We start from the raw sequence: 22794 nt of genomic DNA, 5'->3' as shown, positions 1-22794 counted from the left end.
CCAAAGAAGGAAGAATGTTATGTTCCTGTGGATTCTCTTGAAATATTCCCTATGAGTAAAACTTGTGAGAATAATTTTGCTACTGTTATTTATGATAATCCATGCTACTTTGATAAATCTTATGATAATGCTTTGTTTCTGCCTGATGTCGAAATGCATGGTACTAAAGAATTTTGCTTGGCAAATGTTTATGATAAAGCTCTAGATGATGGTCCTATGTTACTTGATAATATTAATTGTACTACTAATGAAAATGGGATTGGAGAGGTCTTGACATTATCTATAAGTCCCATATCTCTTGAGATTGATCAATCATCTTGTTATATTATTGATAAAAGTGGGTTTGAAAGTTTTGATCCCACTATTTTTGAGCTTGATAAAAATTATATGTTTATGAATCATGAAAAGCATGTTGTATTTGATAGTTATATTGTTGAGTTTATTCATGAAGCTACTGAAAATTACTATGAGAGAGGAAAATATGGCTGTAGAAATTTGCATGGTACTAAAACACCTCTCTATATGCTGAAAATTTTGAAGTTACTCTTGTTTCATCTTCCAATGCTTGTCACTTTGTTCTTCATGATTTTATTTGTGTACAAGATTCCTATGCATAGGAAGTGGGTTAGACTTAAATGTGTTTTGAATTTTCTTTTTGATGCTCTCTTTTGCTTCAACTCTTATTTCTTATGAGTGCATCATTAAAATTGCTGAGCCCATCTTAATGGCTATAAAGAAAGAACTTCTTGGAAGATAACCCATGTGTTTATTTTGCTACTGTTTTGTTGTGTCTTGGAAGTTGTTACTACTGTAATAACCTCTCCTTATCTTTATTTTATTGCAATGTTGTGTCAAGTGAAGTCTCTAATAGAAGGTTGATGCTAGACTTGGATTTCTGCGCAGAAACAGATTTCTATCTGTCACGAATTTGAGTAAGATTCTCTGTAGGTAACTCAGAAAAATCTGAAAAAATTTACGTGCGTGTTCCTCAGATATGTACGCAACTTTCATTAGTTTTGAGTTTTCTGATTTGAGCAACGGAAGTACCTCTTAGAAATCCGTCTTTACTGGCTGTTCTGTTTTGGCAGATTATGTCTCTGTTTTTTGCATTATCTCTTGTGGACTTTAAGCAAGGCTTTCTAGACGTGGAGAGCTGTAGCTAATGTTTTATTGAGTTCTTGCAATGTGTCACTACGGGACCAAGGTGGATTAAAGTTTTTTTGAGTACTAACCCCTCTAATGAAGTTTATGAGAAGTTTGGTGTGAAGGAAGTTTTCAAGGGTCAAGAGAGGAGAATGATATATGATCAAGAAGAGTGAAAAGTCTAAGCTTGGGGATGCCCCCGTGGTTCATCCCTGCATATTTCAAGAAGACTCAAGCGTCTAAGCTTGGGGATGCCCAAGGCATCCCCTTCTTCATCAATAACTTACCAGGTTTCTTCTATTGAAACTATATTTTTATTCGGTCACATCTTATGTGCTTTAGTTGGAGCGTCTACGTGCTTTTATTTTTGTTTGTTTTTGAATAAATTCGAATCCTAGAAATCCTTGTGTGGGAGAGAGACACGCTCCGCTTTTTCATATGAACACTTGTGTTCTTCGTTTTACTTTTAATGTTCAATGACAAATGTTGGAAGTTGTTGCATTTATTGCTATTTGGTTGGAAACAGAAAATGCCTCATATTGTCTTGAATAATTTGATACTTGGCAATTGTTTTGAGCTCTCAAGTAGATCAAGTTTACTCTTGCACCATGTAGTTTGAACCTATTAGTGGAGAACTACCGTAGAGCTTGTTGAAATTGGTTTGCATGATTGGTCTCTTTAAGGTCTAGATATATTCTGGTAAAAGTGTTTGAGCAACAAGGAAGACAGTGTAGAGTCTTATAATGCTTGCAATATGTTCTTATGTAAGTTTTGCTGTACCGGTTCATACTTGTGTTTGCTTCAAATAACCTTGCTATCCAAAGCCTTGTACTGAGAGGGAATGCTTCTCGTGCATCCAAAACCTTGAGCCAAAACCTATGCCATTTGTGTCCACCATACCTACCTACTATGTGGTATTTCCTGCCATTCCAAGTAAATACTTCATGTGCTACCTTTAAACAATTCAAAATTTATCATCTCTTATTTGTGTCAATGTTTTATAGCTCATGAGGAAGTATGTGGTGTTTTATGTTTCAATCTTGTTGGGCAGCTTTCACCAATGGACTAGTGGCTTCATCCGCTTATCCAATAATTTTGCAAAAAGAGCTGGCAACGGGGTTCCCAGTCCCAATTAATTACAAATAGACACTCCTCCATGGTATGTGAAATGTTGGAAGGCACCCGAGGATTCGGTTAGCCATGGCTTGAGAAAGCAAATGTGGGGAGGAGTATCATCTAAATAAAACTAAAATAAATAGACACTCCTTCATGGTATGTGATTGTTGGAAGGCACCAGAGGATTCGGTTAGCCATGGCTTGTGAAAGCAAAGGTTGGAAGGAGTGTCACCCAAAAATAAAAATAAACTACATCATGGGAGCCGCTCTTTGAAGGTCTGTCTGGCAAGGGCGTTAGAGTGCCCACTACCATTCGTTGACAACAACAAACACCTCTCAAAATTTTACTTTTATGCTCTCTATATGATTTCAAAACTTAAAAAACTCTAGCACATGATTTAATCCCTGCTTTCCTCTGCGAAGGGCCTTTCTTTTACTTTATGTTGAGTCAGTTTACCTACTTCCTTCCATCTTAGGAGCAAACACTTGTGTCAACTGTGCATTGATTCTTACATACTTGCTTATTTGCACTTATTATATTACTTTGTGTTGACAATTATCCATGAGATATGTATGTTGAAAGTTGAAAGCGACTGCTGAAACTTAATCTTCCTCTGTGTTGCTTCGATGCCTTTACTTTGAATTTATTGCTTTATGAGTTAACTCTTATGCAAGACTTTTGACGCTTGTCTTGAAAGTACTATTCATGAAAAGTTTTGCTATATGTTATCTATTTGTTAGCAACTATAGATCATTGCCTTGAGTCACTGCATTCATCTCATATGTTTTACAATAGTATGATCAAGGTTATGTAAGTACCATGTCACTACAGAAATTATTCTTTTTATCATTTACCTACTCGAGGGCGAGTAGGAACTAAGCTTGGGGGGCTGATACGTCTCCAACGTATCTATAATTTCTGATGTTCCATGCTTGTTTTATGACATACCTACATGTTTTGCTCACACTTTATAATGTTTTTATGCGTTTTTCGGAACTAACCTATTAACAAGATGCCGAAGTGCCAGTTCCTGTTTTCTGCTGTTTTTGGTTCCACAAAGGTTGTTCGGGCAATATTCTCGGAATTCGATGAAACAAAGACCAAACATCATAATTCACCGAGACGGACCAGGACACCGAAGGGGAGACGGAGAGGAGGCCCAGGGCCCCCACACAATAGGGCCGCGCGGGCAGGCCCCTGGCCGCGCCGACCTATGGGGAGGGTGCCCTGGTGCCCCTCCTGCGCCGCCTCTTCGCCTATAAGACCCCTTTCGACCTAAAAACGCGATACGGATTGACGAAACTCCAGAAAGACTCCAGGGGCGCCGGCGCCATCACGAAACTCCAATTCGGGGGACAGAAGTCTCTGTTCCGGCACCCTGCCAGGACGGGGAAGTGCCCCCGGAAGCCATCTCCATCGACGCCACCGCCTCCATCATGCTCCGTGAGTAGTTCCCCCATGGACTATGATACGTCTCCGACGTATCGATAATTTCTTATGTTCCATGCCACATTATTGATGATATCTACATGTTTTATGCATACTTTATGTCATATTTATGCATTTTCCGGCACTAACCTATTAACGAGATGCCGAAGAGCCGATTCTTGTTTTCTGCTGTTTTTGGTTTCAGAAATCCTAGTAAGGAAATATTCTCGGAATTGGACGAAATCAACGCCCAGGGGCCTATTTTCACACGAAGCTTCCAGAAGACCGAAGGGAAGACGAAGTGGGGCCACGGGGCGCCGCCACGCTAGGGCGGCGCGGCCCAGGGGGGCCCGCGCGGCCCTAGCGTGTGGGGCCCCCGTGTGGCCCCCTGACCTGCCCTTCCGCCTACATATAGTCTTCGTCGCGAAAGCCCCAGTACCGAGAGCCACGATACGGAAAACCTTCCAGAGACGCCGCCGCCGCCAATCCCATCTCGGGGGATTCAGGAGATCGCCTCCGGCACCCTGCCGGAGAGGGGAATTATCTCCCGGAGGACTCTTCACCGCCATGGTCGCCTCCGGAGTGATGAGTGAGTAGTTCACCCCTAGACTATGGGTCCATAGCAGTAGCTAGATGGTTGTCTTCTCCTCATTTTGCTTCATTGTCGGGTCTTGTGAGCTGCCTAACATGATCAAGATCATCTATCTGTAATGCTATATGTTGTGTTTGTTGGGATCCGATGGATAGATAATACTATGCTATGTTGATTATCAATCTATTACCTATGTGTTGTTTATGATCTTGCATGATCTCCGTTATTAGTAGAGGCTCTGGCCAAGTTTTTACTCTTAACTCCAAGAGGGAGTATTTATGCTCGATAGTGGGTTCATGCCTCCATTAAATGCAGGACGATGTGACGAGAAAGTTCTAAGGTTGTGGATGTGTTGTTGCCACTAGGGATAAAACATTGATGCTATGTCCGAGGATGTAGTTATTGATTACATTACGCACCATACTTAATGCAATTGTCTGTTGTTTTCAACTTAATACTGGAAGGGGTTCGGATGATAACCTGAAGGTGGACTTTTTAGGCATAGATGCATGCTGGATAGCGGTCTATGTACTTTGTCGTAATGCCCAATTAAATCTCACAATACTCATCATATAATGTATGTGCATTGTCATGCCCTCTCTATTTGTCAATTGCCCAACTATAATTTGTTCACCCAACATGCTATTTATCTTATGGGAGAGACACCTCTAGTGAACTGTGGACCCCGGTCCATTCTTAACATCGAATACAATCTACTGCAATACTTGTTCTACTGTTTTCTGCAAACAATCATCATCCACACTATACATCTAATCCTTTGTTACAGCAAGCCGGTGAGATTGACAACCTCACTGTTTCGTTGGGGCAAAGTACTTTGGTTGTGTTGTGCAGGTTCCACGTTGGTGCCGGAATCCTTGGTGTTGCGCCGCACTACATCTCGCCGCCATCAACCTTCAACATGCTTCTTGGCTCCTACTGGTTCGATAAACCTTGGTTTCTTACTGAGGGAAAACTTGCCGCTGTACACATCACACCTTCCTCTTGGGGTTCCCAACGGTCGCGTGCTGTACGCGTATCATTGTGTTGTGCAGGTTCCACGTTGGCGCCGGAATCCCTGGTGTTGCGCCGCACTACACTTCACCGCCATCAACCTTCAACGTGCTTCTTGGCTCCTACTGGTTCGATAAACCTTGGTTTCTTACTGAGGGAAAACTTGCCGTTGTACGCATCACACCTTCCTCTTGGGGTTTCCAACGGTCACGTGCTGTACGCGTATCAAGACTGTTTTCTGGCGCCGTTGCCGGGGAGATCAAGACACGCTGCAAGGGGAGTCTCCACATTCCAATCTCTTTACTTTGTTTTTGTCTTGCTTTATTTTATTTACTACTTTGTTTGCTGCACTAAAACAAAACACAAAAAAAATATTTGCTAGTTTTACTTTATTTGCTATCTTGTTTGCTATATCAAAAACACAAAAAAATTAGTTACTTGCATTTACTTTATCTAGTTTGCTTTATTTACTGTTGCTAAAATGGGTACTCCTGAAAATACTAAGTTGTGTGACTTCGCAACCACAAATAATAATGATTTCTTATGCACACTTATTGCTCCACCTGCTACTACAGCGGAATTCTTTGAAATTAAACACCTTTCTTTGAATCTTGTTATGCGAGAGCAATTTTCTGGTGTTAGTTCTGATGATGCTGCTGCCCATCTCAATAATTTTGTTGAATTATGTGAAATGCAAAAGTATAAGGATGTATATGATGACATTATAAAATTAAAATTGTTTCCTTTCTCATTAAGAGGAAGAGCTAAAGATTGGTTGCTATCTCTACCTAAGAATAGTATTGATTCATGGACTAAATGCAAGGATGCTTTTATTGGTAGATATTATCCCCCTGCTAAAATTATATCTTTGAGGAGTAGCATAATGAATTTTAAACAATTGGATACAGAGCATGTTGCACAAGCATGGGAAAGAATGAAATCTTTGGTTAAAAATTGCCCAACCCATGGACTGACTACTTGGATGATCATCCAAACCTTTTATGCAGGACTGAATTTTTTTTCGCGGAACCTATTGGATTCAGCTGCTGGAGGTACCTTTATGTCCATCACTCTTGGCGAAGCAACAAAGCTTCTTGATAATATGATGATTAATTACTCTAAATGGCACACGGAAAGAGCTCCACAAGGTAAGAAGGTAAATTATGTCGAAGAAACCTCTTCCTTGAGTGATAAGATTGATGCTATTATGTCTATGCTTGTGAATGATAGGACTAATGTTGATCCTAATAATGTTCCGTTAGCTTCATTGGTAGCTCAAGAAGAACATGTTGATGTGAACTTCATTAAAAATAATAATTTCAGCAACAATGCTTACCGGAACAATTCTAGTAACAACTATAGGCCATATCCTTATAATAATGGCAACGGCTATGGTAATTCTTATGGGAATTCTTACAACAATAATAGGAACACACCCCCTGGACTTGAAGCCATGCTTAAAGAATTTATTAGTACACAAACTGCTTTTAACAAATCTGTTGAAGAAATGGTTGAAAAAATTGATATACTTGCTTCTAAAGTCGATAGTCTTGCTGCTGATGTTGATCTTTTGAAATCGAAAGTTATGCCTAATGAAAATCATAATAATAAAATTGTTACTACAACAAATGCCATCCAAGTTAGAATTAATGAGAATATAAGATTGATGGCCGAATTGCGTGCTAGGTGGGAAAGAGAAGAAAATGAAAAAGAAGATAATATAGCTAAAGTTTGGACTATTACCACCACTAGTAATGCTAATGCTCCACATGTTGCTGCACCTCCTACTATTAATGGTAAAAGAATTGGTGTTAGCAATGTTTCCACTTCTAATACAAAGCGCGAAAAACTGCATGAAACTGCTAAAACTGCTGAAACTGCCTGTGATAAAACTGCTGAAATTTTTTCCAACATTGGGGACAATGATCCCATTGCTTTAGATTATAATGGTTTGGATTTTGATGATTGCCACATTGATACGTCTCCGACGTATCGATAATTTCTTATGTTCCATGCCACATTAATGATGATATCTACATGTTTTATGCATACTTTATGTCATATTTATGCATTTTCCGGCACTAACCTATTAACGAGATGCCGAAGAGCCAGTTGTTGTTTTCTGCTGTTTTTGGTTTCAGAAATCCTAGTAAGGAAATATTCTCGGAATTGGACGAAATCAACGCCCAGGGGCCTATTTTCACACGAAGCTTCCAGAAGACCGAAGGGAAGACGAAGTGGGGCCACGGGGCGCCGCCACACTAGGGCGGCGCGGCCCAGGGGGGCCCGCGCGGCCCTAGCGTGTGGGGCCCCCGTGTGGCCCCTGACCTGCCCTTCCGCCTATATATAGTCTTCGTCGCGAAACCCCCAGTACCGAGAGCCACGATACGGAAAACCTTCCAGAGACGCTGCCGCCGCCAATCCCATCTCGGGGGATTCAGGAGATCGCCTCCGGCACCCTGCCGGAGAGGGGAATCATCTCCTGGAGGACTCTTCACCGCCATGGTCGCCTCCGGAATGATGAGTGAGTAGTTCACCCCTGGACTATGGGTCCATAGCAGTAGCTAGATGGTTGTCTTCTCCTCATTATGCTTCATTGTCGGGTCTTATGAGCTGCCTAACATGATCAAGATCATCTATCTGTAATGCTATATGTTGTGTTTGTTGGGATCCGATGGATAGAGAATACTATGTTATGTTGATTATCAATCTATCACCTATGTGTTGTTTATGATCTTGCATGCTCTCCGTTATTAGTAGAGGCTCTGGCCAAGTTTTTACTCTTAACTCCAAGAGGGAGTATTTATGCTCGATAGTGGGTTCATGCCTCCATTAAATCTGGGACAGTGACAGAAAGTTCTAAGGTTGTGGATGTGTTGTTGCCACTAGGGATAAAACATTGATGCTATGTCCGAGGATGTAGTTATTGATTACATTACGCACCATACTTAATGCAATTGTCTGTTGTTTGCAACTTAATACTGGAAGGGGTTCGGATGATAACCTGAAGGTGGACTTTTTAGGCATAGATGCATGCTGGATAGCGGTCTATGTACTTTGTCGTAATGCCCAATTAAATCTCACAATACTCATCATATCATGTATGTGCATTGTCATGCCCTCTCTATTTGTCAATTGCCCAACTGTAATTTGTTCACCCAACATGCTATTTATCTTATGGGAGAGACACCTCTAGTGAACTGTGGACCCCGGTCCATTCTTAACATCGATACAATCTACTGCAATACTTGTTCTACTGTTTTCTGCAAATAATCATCATCCACACTATACATCTAATCCTTTGTTACAGCAAGCCGGTGAGATTGACAACCTCACTGTTTCGTTGGGGCAAAGTACTTTGGTTGTGTTGTGCAGGTTCCACGTTGGCGCCGGAATCCCTGGTGTTGCACCGCACTACATCTCGCCGCCATCAACCTTCAACGTGCTTCTTGGCTCCTACTGGTTCGATAAACCTTGGTTTCTTACTGAGGGAAAACTTGCCGCTGTACGCATCACACTTTCCTCTTGGGGTTCCCAACGGTCGCGTGTTGTACGCGTATCAAGACTGTTTTCTGGCGCCGTTGCCGGGAAGATCAAGACACGCTGCAAGGGGAGTCTCCACATCCCAATCTCTTTACTTTGTTTTTGTCTTGCTTTACTTTTATTTACTACTTTGTTTGCTGCATTATATCAAAATACAAAAAAATTAGTTGCTAGTTTTACTTTATTTGCTATCTTGTTTGCTATATCAAAAACACAAAAAAATTAGTTACTTGCATTTTACTTTTGTTACCATGTCTAGTTCTGCACTTGTTACTTCTTCACCTGAAGAATTAGTCTTCACTTTTAAACAAGGGGATGAGGAGAGTTTTAAAGATGCTTGGTCCAGAATTTTTACTTCTTATCGTAAAGCTGAACCTCAAATGACTCCAAGTTTGCTCCTTAGTAACTTTTATTTTGGTCTTATAATTCGCTATAGATATGCCTTGGATGCTTTAGTGGGAGGAGATTTCCTTCATTGCAATGGGGATCAAGCTTTTAATGCCATAAAGAAGTTGGTTGCATCACATGATTCAGCTAACAACTTTGATTCAGCCCTTATTAGCATTTATAATAGATTAAACACTCTTGAGACAAGTGCATCTCGCTTGAATGACAACTATCGCTATGTTCGTAACCGTCTTGAACAAGTTTTAGTGAACTCTGAACCTTCATTATGGGATCTGATACGTCCAAAACGTATCTACTTTCCCGAACACTTTTGCTATTGTTTTGCCTCTAATTTGTGTATTTTGGATGCAACTAACACGGACTAACGCTGTTTTCAGCAGAATTGCTCTGGTGTCTCGTTTTTGTGCAGAAATCCAACTTTCAGGAAAATCCTCGGAATTTATGCAGAAGGCCCTATTTTCCCAGAATATTGGCGGAGCCAGAAGGACAAGTCAGGTGGAGGCCCGAGGGCCCCACATCATAGGGCGGCGCGGCCCAGGGGGGGCCCGCGCGGCCCTGTGGTGTGGCCCCCTCGGCCGGCCTCCGACGCCCTCCTTCGGACTATATATTTCCTTCGACCTAAAAACGCACAGAGAGAAGTCGAAGTCGCCAGAAAGCCTCCAGAACGCCGCCACATCGCGAAACTCCGTCTCGGGAGCCAGAAGTCTCCGTTCTGGCACTCCGCCGGGACGGGGAATTGGAGGAGATCATCGCCATCATCATCACCGACGCCTCTCCATCAACCAGCAATGCTTCCCCCATCCATGTGTGAGTAATTCCCCCGCTGTAGGCCGAAGGGGATGGTAGGAATTGGATGAGATTGGTCATGTAATAGCATAAGATTGTTAGGGCATAGTGCCTAGTGTCCGTAATTGGTACTTTGATGATATTGTTGCAACTTGTTATGCTTAATGCTTGTCACTAGGGCCCGAGTGCCATGATCTCAGATCTGAACATGTTATTGTTTCATCATGATATTCATTGTTTATGGTCTTACCTGCAAGTTGTATACACATGTCGCTGTCCGGAACCAATGGCCCTGAAGTGACAAGAATCGGGACAACCGGAGGGGATGGTAGTGACGTGAGGATCACATGTGTTCACGGAGTGTTAATGCTTTGCTCTGGTACTCTATTAAAAGGAGTACCTTAATATCCAGTAGATTCCCTTGAGGCCCGGCTGCCACCGGCTGGTAGGACAAAAGATGTTGTGCAAGTTTCTCATTGCGAGCACGTACGACTATAATTGGAACACATGCCTATTGATTGCTTTGTACTTGGACACCGTTTTATTATTATCTACAAATGCCCTGCTATGATTGTTACATGAGTTTCTCTCATCCATGCAACGCCCGTCATCCGTCCCCGTGCCTACAGTATTTTAATCCTGCTGTTTACTATAATCACTGATGCTGTCTCTGTTACTCTGCTGCTGTTATTTCACTATTGCTACTGCTATAAAACTGTTACTACTGATAAACTCTTGCGAGCACGTCTGTTTCCAGGTGCAGCTGAATTGACAACTCCGCTGTTAAGGCCTCCAAGTATTCTTTGTCTCCCCTTGTGTCGAATCAATAAATTGGGTTATACTACCCGCGAAGACTGCTGCGATCCCCTATACTTGTGGGTCATCAAGACTATTTTCTGGCGCCGTTGCCGGGGAGCATAGCTTTATTTGGAAGTTCACTTGGATTGATATTGTTCGCTGCAAATTCTCCATCATGGGTAAAGCTCGCGATTCTAAAGTCGCCATATTACCATCCACTACAAGGAAAGGTACAACTCTGAGTACCTCAGCTACACTTGATTCACCATCTGTGATAAGTCAACTTGTTTCACCGCCGCAAGCTGGTACGTCAGCTGAATCTGAAAACTCTCATAATATTGATAATGTCTCTGCTGTGCTTGATGATAGTGGTTCACTGGGATCCTTTCTAGATGCTACAATTGCTAGGTCTAGACAAATTGAAAATGCTGAAACTCCTAATGAAAATGCCACTACACCTGTTAGTTCACCTGAACTTGATTATTCTAGTGATGATCCTGATGAAGATTATGTGGAGCTTAATGATGATCTTATTAATAGATGCAATGTTATCTTTGATGCAAGAAACATTAAAAAGTTTCTTACACAATATACTGTTAGACATAAGCTATCTCCTGATCCTGAATTTGCCTCATCTCCTATATGCATTAAGGATAAAGATTATGATTTTTCTCTTGATCTATCTCATATAGCTATTGTAGAGAAAGCACTCTTTTGTGGTACTGAAAAAGAAAGTGCTGTAGAACACATGAATGAACTTTCTTCTATGAGTAGCTTGTTTTCTGATGATGACAAGATGCGTACTTATTTTGTCATTAAAATTTTTCCTTTCTCATTAAAGGATGATGCTAAAACTTGGTATAATAATTTGCCTCCTGGTTCTATTAAAAGTCCAACTGATTTGCGTGATGTTTTCTTTCGAAAATATTTTCCTGCTAGTGCTCAACATATTGCTTTACAGAGAATTTATAGGTTTGACCAGGGAGATGAAGAGAAATTACCTGCGGCATGGGCAAGATTTTGTTCTCTTATCAGAGCTCGGCCTGGACATGATTTAGAAAAGAATGATCTACTTGATATATTTTATAGTGGACTAACCATTGAATCTAGAGCATATTTGGATAGTTGTGCTGGTTGTGTTTTCAGGAAAAAAGAACTCCAGATGAAGCTGAAGAATTATTGGCTAGAATAAGCCGGAATCATGATGATTGGAATACACCTGAACCAACTCCAACGCCAATATTGAAGAAGAGGGGTTTAATTGAATTGAATGATGAAGATATGAGGGAAGCCAAGAAGTCTCTCAAGGAGAAAGGTATTAAATCCGAAGATGTGAAGAATCTACCTCCCATAGAAGATATATGTGAAATAATTCCCCCTTCATCAATGATTGAGGTAAACTCCCTTCAACGCTTTACTAGGGAAGATATTCCGTATTCAAAACCTCCTGCTCAATGCTTAGATGAGTTTGATAATTATATTGTTAAGCAAGAAAATTTTAATATGAGAGTAGAGAATCATCTAATGGAAAATTCTCAAGCTATTAGCAATTTGCATGATATTGTGGAGAGAACCTCCAATGATGTTAAGATGCTTGTTAAACATTTTCAAATGATTCAAACTCAAATTGATCAACTCACTAAAGTGCAAAATGACTTGCTAAATAATAATTCTAAAGAGAAACATGCTTATGAAGTAACAACTAGAGGTGGTGTCTCTACCCAGGATCCTCTATATCCTGAAGGGCATCCCAAAAGAATTGAACAAGATTCTCAACGAATTGAACCTAGTGCTCCTTCTAAGAAGAAAAAGAAGAAGAAACATAAAAATGTTGTAGAATCCTCTGAACCTGTTAATGATCCTAATAGTATTTCTATTTCCGATGCTGAAACTGAAAGTGGTAATGAACATGATAATGATAATGATAAGAATGATGCTTCTGATAAAGAAGAGGTTGAAGATGAACCTGAAAAGCATGATAAAAATAAAAAAGTATACTAAAGAAGATTTTATTGCTAAGAAACATGGTAATGAAAGAGAACCTTGGGTGCAAAAACAAATGCCTTTTCCTGCTAAGAAATTAAAATCAAAGGAAGAAGAACACTATAATAAATTTTGTGATTGGATGAAACCTTTATTATTGCAAATCCCTTTGACTGATGCTATTAAATTGCCTCCTTATTCAAAGTATATGAAAGATATTGTTACTAACAAAAGGAAAATCCCCAATGAGGAAATTTCCACTATGCTTGCTAATTACTCTTTTAATGGCAAAGTTCCAAAGAAGTTGGGCGACCCAGGTATACCTACTATTCCTTGTTCTATTAAGAATAATTATGTTAAAACTGCTCTATGTGATTTGGGAGCCGGTGTTAGTGTTATGCCTTTTTCTCTTTATAAGAGACTTTATTTAGACAAATTGATACCTACTGATATATCTTTGCAAATGGCTGATAAATCTACTGCTATTCCTGTTGGTATATGTGAGGATGTTCCTGTTCAAGTTACTAATAACTGCTTGATATTAACTGATTTTGTTGTGTTGGAAATGCCTGAAGACGATAATATGTCTATTATTCTTGGGAGACATTTTCTTAACATTGCAGGGGCTGTTATTGATTGCAATAAAGGAAATGTTACTTTCAATGTTGATGATAAGGAGCATACCGTTTATTTCCCCAAGAGGATTGATAAAGTATGTGGGGTCAATACTATTTCTAATGTGAGAACTATCAAAGTTGGAACTATCGATTGTCCTATATATGAGCCTAAAGAAGGTTATCAAAATCTTATGATTGGATCCATATCAATACAATTCAAGGAAACATGATTGATTTGAGGTTTATTTCTTCTTATGCTATGTAAAAATTATTCGGTGGCAAGACTTGATCAACCTTGTTAACGAATACCTTTTATATGCATAGAGGAGGTAAACAACATCTCTTTCTTCCTCCACTTGTTTTATTTGCTGCAGCACTTGTGTTTTGCAAAGCTCCTTAGTTGATTAGAGATTTCAAAATTTTTCCTGGCCAGTAATAATAAACTTAATACCCAGAAATGTGCATTTTTCAAATTTTTCAAAAATTCACAAAAATTATATCGTTGGTCCTATTTTTCGAAAATGCACCTGGGAGCACCAGAGGATGACCTATGGGGCACCCCAGGGTGGCACACCACAGGCCGGCGCGGCCTGGAAGGGGGGCGCGCCACCCTGTCGTGTGGGGCCCCCTTTGCTCCACTTTAGCATCTCTTTCTCCCAGACTCTTCTCTCTCCCGAAAAAATCAACACCAGCTTCCTCTCACTCGCGTTTTTGCTCAAGAGCTCAGGATTTTTCGATCTCTTTGCTCAGCCCAGATTTCTGTCTGAAATTTGGCACATTTGCTCTCCGGTATGTGACTCCTCCGATTATCCAAGTAGAATTTTGTTTGGTCGAGTATATCTTGAATATTTTGCTGTTGTACGAAACATGTTTAGTGAGCTTGCATGCTTGTTCTAAGTTGTATAAACTGGTTTTGATGCATGATTAGTACTCTAGCAAGTTCCTATAGTAGTTCTCCTTGATTATATGTCACCAAATCAAATTTTATATTGTATGTTGAAAAGTTTCAGAAAAGGAGGATGAAGAACTTCAACTTTGGAGAATTGTTCAAGAGAGGGACAACTAGCACCGGAAGGCCATCTAGGACCGCCACCCGACTTAGGCGATCCTACAATGAGGATATCATCGCGCCAAGCTTCGCGCCCGAGGAAGACAATGGGGCTCCTAATGCTTCGTCCTTCCCATGTTTTGATTTTCTGAGAAATGCAGGGATATTGGATGATTTCTTCACCCTTGTCAATAGGGCGGGCTTAGCCGCCTATGTGGGAGATGAAAGGGAGCAATACTACATGCTCACCAAAATCTTCGTCAAGAGCTTCAAGTTCCACAACAAGCAATATGGGCTGATAGTGGCATTCAAGATTTATGGTAATCCTATTACTATGGAGTTGGAAGAATTTTGTCGTGCATTGGATATTGCCCCTGTAGGTACAGCAAGGAGGATTGATGACAACCCCCGGGACCTGTTGGAGCTCTATCGAGGGATCACCGATGATGATTGTCGCACCATTCAGCGTGGCAAGATAAGGAACATCCAGCTCCCCGCCATTAAGTATTTTGCCTATTACATTGCTACTAGCATTCTTGGTAGGGAGAACACTAGCAATATTTCTAGCTACCATCTTGCTTTCTTGAATGCTACACGTACTGGACAGACATCATATCATCTTGGTTCTCTTATTGCTCGCCGCCGGTCTAACAGGGGGCCTATTTTTGGAGGAACTATTGCATTGCGCATTTTAACACATTTGAGACTTCCTCTTGATTCTAATGATGTGCCATTAACCCCTAGGAGGCTTGATATTGCTGCTATGAAAAGCCATCATTTTGTTACCGCTGATTCTACTTTAGATAATATGGTCTATAGAATGTTGTTTGCTGACGGGGATGAGAAGGAAATTCCTCTTCCCCAGCCAGGTTTGTTCAGTATTGACAGGCAACCATGGTCGCGCACTAAGGAGGAGGTGGAGGAAAATATGAAGATACAAGACTTCCACCAGCAGCATGACTCCAAAGACGCCGAGCCCTCCTACGACTACACCGTCACGTATCCGGGTGCTTCTTCTAGCACATACCCGGAATATGATCCATCTTCGTCGTACTACGGAGATGCTACCTCATGGCCTCGATGGGATTGAACTCCACTTAGGCCAAAAGCCTAAGCTTGGGGGGAGGTATACCGGCATCACTCATTCTTTGCATATTATGATTGCTGGATACTTGTATATACTTGTTTAGTTGTTTTGAGTGGTTTTCTAATGAGAGGGAGATGATATTTGGGGAAGTGCTGCCTGAAAACAGATTCTGGACTGTTACCGAAAAAATTCCCAAAAATAGCCAGAACAGTATTTTGCGAAGCCAATTTTTTTGCATGTTCCCCAGGTTGTTATCTAACTTTCATTAGTTGAACAATTTTCGATTTGAGCAGTGGAAGAATTTGTTAAAAATCGGGTACTGTACTGCTGTCAAGTTTGACGAATTTCTGCTGCTTTGTGTTTATGTGAATCTTCTAGTTTGCCAATTCTTGTTTTCGCTTTGTTTCTTTCCCAAAACACAAAAAGACCAAAAATATTTCTGTTGTTTCTCTTCATGATTTGTTTGCTTTGGTTTCTTGCATTTGTTTCGCTTTATTTGCTATTGCTAGTTTGTTATAAGAAAACCCCAAAAGATTTTGCTTTGTTTGCTTGTTTCCTTTTGCTCTTGTTTCCAATTCAAAAACACCAAAAATATTTGCTGTTCTTCTTTGGTTTCTAAAGTTCATCATGAGTTCAATGGTCTTCGGTGGCTGGAGCGTGGTTTTCATTTCATATTATCCAAGCTACACAAGTGAAAGGCAATAATAACGACCTACGACAATTGGATTGTGGTGAGAGGCTGGTATGAACTCTATATGTTTTCATTTTTGTACATATACTCATCCATGTGAGCATGCTTAGTTGGTTCATGTGAGGTATATGTCATTTGAGAAAGTCTAGTAGTTCATGATCTCTCATGTTTAGCTCCAATTTATTAATATGAGTAGCATGTCATGGATGTTTGCTTGCATTGTTTTATTCATAAGTAAGTATGACATTGTGGTATCCTCCTCTAAATAATTCATTTATATCGACTTGGCACATGCTCACGCATGCATATGACTGAACAAAAGTCAATTAAGCCTCGATGATTTATATTGCTTCAGAGTTCTTGTATCACTTTTATGCCTCCGTTAATTTATTTTGCCGCAAGCATGATTATGACAAAGGATGTTGCTCTCTTGATTTGTCGCTCCCCAGTCTATTGCTAGCCTTCACTTGTACTGAGCGGGAACGCTGCTCGTGCTTCCAAACACCTGAAAACCAAGTTATTCCAAAGTGTCCACCATAAATACCTATGCATGGCATTTCAAACCATTCCAAGTAAATTCTCATGCGCTACCTTTAAAACCTTCAAAATGCTTCTCAATTTGTGTTAATGTTTCATAACTCATGCGGAAGTATGTGGTGTTTAACTTTCAACCTTGTCATTTACTTTTGACGGACTTTCATTATGGACTAGTGGCACATCCGCTTATCCAATAATTTTGCAAAAAGAGCTGGCAATGGGATTCTCAGTCCCGAATTAATTAATCTAAATAGACACTCCTCCATGGTATGTGATTGTTGGACGGCACCCGAAGGATTCGGTTAGCCATGGCTTGTGTAAGCAAAGGTTGGGGGGAGTGTCATCATAATAAAACTAAAATAAAAAGGCACTCCTTCATGGTATGAGATTGTTGGCAGGCACCCGAGGATTCGGTTAGCCATGGTTTGTGAAAGAAAGGTTGGAAGGAGTGCCACATAAACATAAAAATAATTCATGGGAGCCGCTCTTGGAAGTCCGGTTGGCGAGGTAGTTGGTGTACCCATTACCATTCGTTGACAACAACAAACACCTCTCAAAATAATTTTACTCCTGTTTTAGAAATGAAAAGCTCTAGCGCATGTTAATCCCTGCTTCCCTCTGCGAAGGGTCGATCTTTTACTTTTGTGTTGTGTCTCCATTCTTTCTTTGAGCACTATCTTGAGAGCACAACTATCATTCTTAGTACAATATGCTTGTCCCAAAATATGATTGATTGTGGTATAACTTTGATGCTTTTATCTTTGACAATCACTACTTCTAGTCTTTCTATGAATTTCAGAGGTGCCTGGGCATTTATGTTTTGCCGATCAAATACGGGCAAGCGAGATACCACTTTATCATACTCTCTTATGAACATTGCAATCCTGCTTATATACATGATTCATGATGCTTATTATTAATTGTTGGTACCTCTCCATGATTGACATAGCTGTTAGATGATCTTATTTGTATGCATCTCATTATGAACTGCTTAAGTATTAGCCATAGCATGAGAATATATACATCATATGAGCAAATGTGTTCGTGAAAGTTCTTTTATTGCTCAGTTGTTAACAGAATTGCTTGAGGACAAGCAATAAGCTAAGCTTGGGGGGAGTTGATACGTCCAAAACGTATCTACTTTCCCGAACACTTTTGCTATTGTTTTGCCTCTAATTTGTGTATTTTGGATGCAACTAACACGGACTAACGCTGTTTTCAGCAGAATTGCTCTGGTGTCTCATTTTTGTGCAGAAATCCAACTTTCAGGAAAATCCTCGAAATTTATGCAGAAGGCCCTATTTTCCCAGAATATTGGCGGAGCCAGAAGGACAAGTCAGGTGGAGGCCCGAGGGCCCCACACCATAGGGCGGCACAGCCCAGGGGGGGCCCGCGCGGCCCTGTGGTGTGGCCCCCTCGGCCGGCCTCCGAAGCCCTCCTTCGGACTATATATTGCCTTCGACCTAAAAACGCACAGAGAGAAGTCGAAGTCGCCAGAAAGCCTCCAGAACGCCGCCACATCGCGAAACTCCGTCTCGGGAGCCAGAAGTCTCCATTCTGGCACTCCGCCGGGACGGGGAATTGGAGGAGATCATCACCATCATCATCACCGACGCCTCTCCATCAACCATCAATGCTTCCCCCATCCATGTGTGAGTAATTCCCCCGCTGTAGGCCGAAGGGGATGGTAGGGATTGGATGAGATTGGTCATGTAATAGCATAAGATTGTTAGGGCATAGTGCCTAGTGTCCGTAATTGGTACTTTGATGATATTGTTGCAACTTGTTATGCTTAATGCTTGTCACTAGGGCCCGAGTGCCATGATCTCAGATCTGAACATGTTATTGTTTCATCATGATATTCATTGTTTATGGTCTTACCTGCAAGTTGTATACACATGTCGCTGTCCGGAACCAATGGCCCCGAAATGACAAGAATCGGGACAACCGGAGGGGATGGTAGTGACGTGAGGATCACATGTGTTCACGGAGTGTTAATGCTTTGCTCCGGTACTCTATTAAAAGGAGTACCTTAATATCCAGTAGATTCCCTTGAGGCCCGGCTGCCACCGGCTGGTAGGACAAAAGATGTTGTGCAAGTTTCTCATTGCGAGCACGTACGACTATAATTGGAACACATGCCTATTGATTGCTTTGTACTTGGACACCATTTTATTATTATCTGCAAATGCCCTGCTATGATTGTTACATGAGTTTCTCTCATCCATGCAACGCCCGTCATCCGTCCCCGTGCCTACAGTATTTTAATCCTGCTGTTTACTATAATCACTACTGCTGTCTCTGTTACTCTGCTGCTGTTATTTCACTATTGCTACTGCTATAAAACTGTTACTACTGATAAACTCTTGCGAGCAAGTCTGTTTCCAGGTGCAGCTGAATTGACAACTCCGCTGTTAAGGCCTCCAAGTATTCTTTGTCTCCCCTTGTGTCGAATCAATAAATTGGGTTATACTACCCGCGAAGACTGCTGCGATCCCCTATACTTATGGGTCATCAGGATTCTACTATTAAAATTGTTATTGGTGATCAAACTCTTCATGCCAATTGTGATATTATGTCTGAATTTTGCCTGATGCCTAAGAGTATTCATGAATCTTTGAAACTTTGGGGATTCGTCGAAGGGGGAGAAGGAATAACTCTTATTGATAACTCTGTTATAATCCCTAAGGGAATAGCCGCAGGTGTGCATACAACCATTCTTGGAAGAACAATATCCATTGATTATCTTGTTATTGAATGTGCAGGAACAGGACAAATCACACTCAGAAGATCCCTGCTGAAACTATTGGGAGTAGTCATAGATATGGGAGAAGGCACCCTAAAATTCACCTCTACACCGGGGGGAAGACATGTATTCCCTATATCAAAGGGTAAGAAAAAGAACAAGAAAGGTAAGGGCAAGGCCCAAGGTAATGTTGATACACCATCTCTTGATAATACTTGACATACACTTTCTGCGCCTAGCTGAAAGGCGTTAAAGAAAAGCGCTTATGGGAGACAACCCATATTTTTACTACAGTACTTTTATTTTATATTTGAGTCTTGGAAGTTGTTACTACTGTAGCAACCTCTCCTTATCTTAGTTTTGTGCATTGTTGTGCCAAGTAAAGTCGTTGATAGTAAGGTTCATACTAGATTTGGATTACTGCGCAGAAACAGATTTCTTTGCTGTCACGAATATGGGACTAATTCTCTGTAGGTAACTCAGAAAATTATGCCAATTTACGTTAGTGATACTCAGATATGTACGCAACTTTCATTCAATTTGAGCATTTTCATTTGAGTAAGTCTGGTGCCTCAATAAAATTCGTCTTTACGAACTGTTCTGTTTTGACAGATTCTGCCTTTTATTTCGCATTGCCTGTTTTGCTATGCTTGATGGATTTTTCGATTCCATTAACTTTCAGTAGCTTTGTGCAATGTACAGAAGTGTTAAGAATGATTATGTCACCTCTGAACATGTAAATTTTGATTGTGCACTAACCCTCTAATGAGTTGTTTTGAGTTTGGTGTGGAGGAAGTTTTCAAGGATCAAGAGAGGGGGATGATACAATATGATCAAGGAGAGTGAAAGCTCTAGGCTTGGGGATGCCCCGGTGGTTCACCCCTGCATATTTCAAGAAGACGCAAGCGTCTAAGCTTGGGGATGCCCAAGGCATCCCCTTCTTCATCGACAACATTATCAGGTTCCTCTAGTGAAACTATATTTTTATTCCATCACATCTTATGTACTTTGCTTGGAGCGTCGGTTTGTTTTTGTTTTTGTTTTGTTTGAATAAAATGGATCCTAGCATTCTTTGTGTGGGAGAGAGACACGCTCCGTTGTTGCATATGGACAAATATGTCCTTAGGCTTTACTCATAATATTCATGGCGAAAGTTTCTTCTTCGTTAAATTGTTATATGGTTGGAATCGGGAAATGATACATGTAGTAATTGCTAAAATATCTTGGATAATGTGATACTTGGCAATTGTTGTGCTCATGTTTAAGCTCTTGCATCATATACTTTGCACCTATTAATGAAGAAATACATAGAGCTTGCTAAATTTGGTTTGCATAATTGGTCTCTCTAAGGTCTAGATAATTTCTAGTATTGAGTTTGAACAACAAGGAAGACAGTGTAGAGTCTTATAATGTTTACAATATGTCTTTTATGTGAGTTTTGCTGCACCGTTTCATCCTTGTGTTTGTTTCAAAAAGCCTTGCTAGCCTAAACCTTGTATCGAGAGGGAATACTTCTCATGCATCCAAAATCCTTGAGCCAACCACTATGCCATTTGTGTCCACCATACCTACCTACTACATGGTATTTCTCCGCCATTCCAAAGTAAATTGCTTGAGTGCTACCTTTAAAATTTCCATTCTTCACCTTTGCAATATATAGCTCATGGGACAAATAGCCTAAAAACTATTGTGGTATTGAATATGTACTTATGCACTTTATCTCTTATTAAGTTGCTTGTTGTGAGATAACCATGTTCCTGGGGACGCCATCAACTACTCTTTGTTGAATATCATGTGAGTTGCTATGCATGTTCGTCTTGTCTGAAGTAAGGGAGATTTACCACTCATTTAATGGTTAGAGCATGCATAATGTTAGAGAAGAACATTGGGCCGCTAACTAAAGCCATGATCCATGGTGGAAGTTTCAGTTTTGGACAAATATCCTCAATCTCATATGAGAAAATTAACTGTTGTTGAATGCTTAAGCATTAAAGAGGAGTCCATTATCTGTTGTCTATGTTGTCCCGGTATGGATGTCTAAGTTGAGAATAATCAATAGCGAGAAATCCAATGCGAGCTTTCTCCTTAGACCTTTGTATAGGCGGCATAGAGGTACCCCTTTGTGACACTTGGTTAAAACATATGCATTGCGATGATAATCCAGGTAATCCGAGCTAATTAGGACAAGGTGCGGCCACTATTAGTATACTATGCATGAGGCTTGCAACTTGTAGGATATAATTTACATAACACATATGTTTTATTACTACCGTTAACAAAATTGTTTCTTGTTTTCAAAACCAAAGCTCTAGCACAAATATAGCAATCGATGCTTTCCTCTTTGAAGGACCTTTCTTTTACTTTTATTGTTGAGTCAGTTCACCTATTTCTCTCCACCTCAAGAAGCAAACACTTGTGTGAACTGTGCATTGATTCCTACATACTTGCATATTGCACTTGTTATATTACTTTACATTGACAATATCCATGAGATATACATGTTACAAGTTGAAAGCAACCGCTGAAACTTAATCTTCCTTTGTGTTGCTTCAATACTTTTACTTTGAATTATTGCTTTATGAGTTAACTCTTATGCAAGACTTATTGATGCCTGTCTTGAAAGTACTATTCATGAAAAGTCTTTGCTTTATGATTCATTTGTTTACTCATATCATTTACATTGTTTGGATCGCTGCATTCATTACATATGCTTACAATAGTATGATCAAGGTTATGATGGCATGTCACTCCAGAAATTATCTTTGTTATCGTTTACCTGCTCGGGACGAGCAGAAACTAAGCTGGGGGATGCTGATACGTCTCCGACGTATCGATAATTTCTTATGTTCCATGCCACATTATTGATGATATCTACATGTTTTATGCATACTTTATGTCATATTTATGCATTTTCCGGCACTAACCTATTAACGAGATGCCGAAGAGCCGATTCTTTGTTTTTCTGCTGTTTTTGGTTTCAGAAATCCTAGTAAGGAAATATTCTCGGAATTGGACGAAATCAACGCCCAGGGGCCTATTTTCACACGAAGCTTCCAGAAGACCGAAGGGAAGACGAAGTGGGGCCACGGGGCGCCGCCACACTAGGGCGGCACGGCCCAGGGGGGCCGCGCGGCCCTAGCGTGTGGGGCCCCCGTGTGGCCCCGTGACCTACCCTTCCGCCTACATATAGTCTTCGTCGCGAAACCCCCAATACCGAGAGCCACGATACGGAAAACCTTCCAGAGACGCCGCCGCCGCC

The sequence above is a fragment of the Lolium perenne genome, chromosome 5 (assembly GCF_019359855.2).
Source record: "Lolium perenne isolate Kyuss_39 chromosome 5, Kyuss_2.0, whole genome shotgun sequence".
Classification (NCBI taxonomy): domain Eukaryota; kingdom Viridiplantae; phylum Streptophyta; class Magnoliopsida; order Poales; family Poaceae; genus Lolium; species Lolium perenne.
Note: the sequence above shows the minus strand (reverse complement) of the source record.